Raw genomic sequence first — 4,704 nt, 5'->3', positions numbered from 1 at the left:
TCATATATCTTTATTGATGCCTATTTTCTTCAGTCATTGTTTTCTCTGTTTTCTGTTTCCTCTCAGCTCTTTGAGCATCTTTAAGACAGTGACTTTAAAGCCTTTGTCTAGTAGATCTGCCATTGGGTCTTAGGGGTGGTGTTTTCTGGTTTTTGTTCTTGTTTCTTTTTTTTTTTTGTCTTTGGATGGCTTTTCACTTGTTTGACAGTCCATACTTTTCTATATTTGATTATATCTATATTTCTATATTTGATTTTCTATATATTCTCTCCCACAGTGTGATTGTCCTTTTGTTTTTATTTTTGATTGTTCTAGACTCTCTCTGTATTGAAGACCAACCAAAATGAAAACCTAAGATCTTCTCAGGCCTTTTTGGATCTTTTATCCTTTCCCTGGGTAAGTGTGCAATTTTTTAATTTCTTCTATATATGTAGCTTTTAAAGTGAAGGGGGAAAGTGGATGATGTTCCTTAAAATCACCTGGAAGTCATTCCAGTGAGGGATTGGAGACTTGAAACAATGTGGGTAAGTACACAGGCTTCCCACAGTGATTCCCAAAAGACACCTAGAAGCTGTTGCAGGAACACGGCACACTGCCTATCAGGGGCCACCGTGCCAAGGGCTGAAATTGAACAGAATTAACTACAGTTTACCATATATGCCTTCCACTGGATGTTGCGAGCCTTAGACATTAGAGCTAAAAACCAGTTGCATCAAATTCTGCCAGAGAATTGTAGTTTAGATAGAAAGACAGATAACCAGTGTTCTCTGGTCTGCCATCATCCCATAATTCTCTCTGTCAAGTTATTGCTTTGTGTTAATATTGGTAAGTTTTCCCTATATGAAAACTTTTTAAAAGTCTTTGCCTTCAAAATATATACCCTATATAGGACAAGAAATGAACTGAAAGATTAACTTTATTTTTTTTTTACAAAATTTCTCAAGTTCAAGTCACAATATTAAAAAGATAATAAACAAGACAGTTCAACAGAATTTTAGTTTGATACTTGGTTTTCTGAAAAATGGTTAAGCATAATAAATACAAAACATTTTATAAAAAGGGGGAGGTAGAAATTCCTGTCCAGGCTTCAGAAATTGAAATTTTCATCAGGGAGAAAACAGATATATAACAAGGGGGTCACTGTTACTGAAAGGTCTCTGGGATCTGTGTGCTGAGAAGACTTACCAAATCCATAACAATTACCAAACAAAGGTAGAGTGGCAAGTGCAATCAAAAAGGTTCAAAATAAAACCAAGAGGTTTGTAGGATGCTAATGCCTTGCCCCATGCTAACTAAAATCATTGGGCATCCAGATGAGTCAAAAGATGCAGAGGCTGATGCCAGTGAGGGCCTTTCAGTCATTGCTCGGCTTTACCCAGTGAGATCACCCAGCCTATTCTGGAGAACTGGGTTAAAATACTTTAGGTATTGAAATGCCCTGTCAAATGGTAACTTGGCTGCTCCCAACGTATTTTTCCTAACCCCACTGCCAACTGATTGAAAGGACTCAAGATTCAAAAGTCTAATGTGCTGCCACCCCAGGGTGTGTAAGTTGCTATGAACAAAGAACATGCCAGTTCATCTTCGCCTAGCACCAGGCACAGCTGGAGGGAAAGAAAAGGAAACCCATTTTAAAGCATTTTAAATCTACTCTCTATTCCAGACTGGGAAGCTGCTCGGTATAGGATCTGAAATATGCTTACTTTAACCCATCTTTGTTGACACAGCCACAAACTTCAGCAAATACTGAAGCCAGACTCAACCAGAGTTCTCATAAACTTTCATATGTGAGCAAAATCCCCCCTTCATTTTTGCCTAACGTTCATCTGCTGTAATTTTTGCCAAGTTCTAAAAAGGAAATCTTCAAGCATTTTCTATTCTATATTTTACACTTAAAAAAAAAAAGCCAATTGGACAGCACTTACCCATTTCAAGCACTAGTACATGTTGCCTCTTCCTTCTCTCAAAAGTCTTTTTCCACAGTCATCATTTGTATTATATTTTACAAGCAGGCCTCCTAACCCATGGGACCTTCTCTGGCTACCAAAGTATTCAGAATTATAAGAGTTGCACCTGCAGAAGAAAGAGAAGCCAAAGCCTCAGGTTGTGGGACAAGGAAGATCTTGTTTTACAAAAAACCCTAGGTATGTGCACGCTTGGCTGTCCTTACACCAAGAGTTCTTTTCTTCCTTCCTTCCTTCCTTCTTCCCTCCCTTCCTACTTTCCTTCCTTCTTTTTCCTTCTTTCCTTCCTTCCTTCCTTCCTTCCTTCCTTCCTTCTTTTCTTCCTTCCTTCCTTAAGTGCTGTTGTGAGAGTTTTGTCACAGCAGTGAATCAGTAACTCATACACACTCAGGTTCTAGTGACTCCATTCTTAGCATGGTTCCTCTGCTCAGTTCACTCAGAATTCCATAAGGATCACTCTCTTCCTGTAACAGTTGAGACACTGTCAGCCCCTCTGGATAACTTGAACAAGCTCTGTTTCCCTCTCCCTCTTCTGTCAACCTCTCCCTGGTACTTATTATTACAACCATTAATGGGAAAGGAAGAAGCATAAAAATTTAGATGAAATGTCAACCTAGAAGTCATATAAAAATAAGTTTACTTTCATGAGACTCTTGCAAGATTACCCACTCCTACGTAATAGTAATGATTGCCAGGAATATTCTCTGCCTTGATAGAAAACAAACCCTTTTCATCATCACTATGACTTCTCAAGTTTTACAAATCCATTTCCTTCCACATATGTAATAAAGTATCCAAGAAAGGAGTCTGATTGGAGAAGCTGCATTTAAAGTATGGAGGACCACAGCACTCTCAAGATCCTGGTCCAGATCTCACTGTCCACAAGGCCTTCTGTAACCTGGCCCTCCATCCCCTCACATCCTTGAGCACCCGGCACATGGAAAAGCTCTCCCGCTTCTCAACACACTGGACATCTTCTCCGCTTTCACGTTTCTCAGATCTGACGCGCTTTCCCCGTCTCTGCTAAGTAAAGCCACTCAGCATTTTACTCCAGCAGTTTCCCCTGAGTCGTGACCAGAAGAGCCATTTGTCCCACATTCGACTCTAGACAGACTGAGGTACCACGCTGCACCTCTGGAACAAGTAGCACCCTTGAGGATGAAGAGGTATCCATCTCTTCTCTCTTGAAATTAGCAGGGTACCTGACACATCCTTGTTAGACTCAAGTCTGTCCTCCTCTGTGGTGTAGGATTTCCATCTTGAAGTATCTATTCCAGCCACAGATAAGAATTCCCAAAGCTTGCCTTCATGTAGGTGGGGCCGTTGAGGCAGCTTTACCTACAATGCATGCGCAGAAATACTGTTTGCACTTAGAGCCCAGTTGCTTAGGGAATGGCTGGTTTCTCATCCTCTCCTTCCTTTTGCACCCACTGGAAGCAGAGGATTCTGGGGCTTGACCACAGAATGAGAAGAGCCTGAGTCCTTAAACCACTGTATGGAAGAAGGCATCCCACCACCTGACTGTTGCTTAGGCAACAAGAAAACTCCTGTTGGCTTAAGTCTCTAAAACATGGGCCCTTTTGTTACAGAAGCTTGATCACAAATAAGACATATTATCAACACACATGTCATTTAATTCTGTGGGGCAAACATGCTCATTCTTGTCCTTCTAAGTTCTGGTCATAATGTATGGGTCATACAGGAGGGGAAAAAACAGGCTAGGAAGGAAAGCTGAACAGAGAGGACACATGCGATGCAGAATTACAGGCAGACGACACCTCAGATATAATCTACTCAAGTCCTCACTGTCGGCCAAGCAGACTGTAACCAGTCACCCACTTTGTCACTGTCCATCGCACCTCATGCATTCTCAGAGATACAGCAGACATTCAACAAATATAGGCTAACTTTTGGCAGATGAAATTATGAATATGATGCCTTTGAATCCCCATAAAATAATCCTAAAAAATAAAATCTCCCTAAACCTAGAGATTATGATATTTTGATAAGTATAAAATAATCTCTTTCTAGAAAGCAAGTTACGTAAGTAAGACATAGGGCCACACAACGTATGCCAGAATGCTTAGAAGGTGCCAGTGTCCATGGAATTTCTGCTACCTGCAAGCTTTCTCTTAAAATAAGAGTGCAACAAATAAACAGAAATCATTACTTGTAATTAAAGATCTTAAATTTAATGTATGGCTCTAGATCAGATAAAAGGTGGCATTTTCCCCACTTATTATCTTAATCTCCAAAACTAGCCACTAATTCCAGCAAGAACATTTAGAAAAATCTTCAGAATATATTTTTAAAGAGGAAGGGAAGGAAGGACAGAGTAATTTCTTTTTACAAAATTCAACTTCCCTATCAAGTAAAGGGAGAAGAGACCACCCGTGGTGAAGGGGCCAATTTAAGCCACATCCTATAGTCCGATGGTCCAATTATCACAGTATATATATATGATGCTAAATTTCCCCGGGTCCTGCTGATCAGACGGCAGCTCAGTGCTTCTGTTTATCTCTAAGCCATTACCCAGTTGTACAGTAAATCTGCATTTCCAAGATGGTCTAAAATAGCAACCCATGCCGGCTAAATTTGTTTTGGGACATATCAGGCAACAGCTAGAAATTTTTAAATGACCAACTTGCATTCCACCAAGGCACTGAATGAATTGATTAGGAAAAAGCTAAAAATTGAGCAGTATTTTTTGGAGTAGGCTAAGGTTAGTGCTGCCAAGGAA

At 40.2% G+C, this 4,704-nt stretch overlaps 1 long non-coding RNA gene across 1 annotated transcript; it reads left to right on the top strand.

The window, feature by feature from the left end:
- Positions 1-201: 201 nt before the first annotated feature.
- LOC143273205 (uncharacterized) lies at positions 202-3,396 on the top strand. Its single transcript, XR_013051100.1, has 3 exons — positions 202-396; positions 2,013-2,144; positions 2,756-3,396. It is a non-coding gene; the product is annotated as an uncharacterized LOC143273205 (long non-coding RNA).
- The last annotated feature ends 1,308 nt before the right edge of the window (positions 3,397-4,704 follow it).

Source organism: Peromyscus maniculatus, chromosome 5 (genome assembly GCF_049852395.1).
Source record: "Peromyscus maniculatus bairdii isolate BWxNUB_F1_BW_parent chromosome 5, HU_Pman_BW_mat_3.1, whole genome shotgun sequence".
Lineage (NCBI taxonomy): Eukaryota > Metazoa > Chordata > Mammalia > Rodentia > Cricetidae > Peromyscus > Peromyscus maniculatus.
Note: the sequence above shows the minus strand (reverse complement) of the source record. Positions and strands in the feature narration are given on the sequence as shown.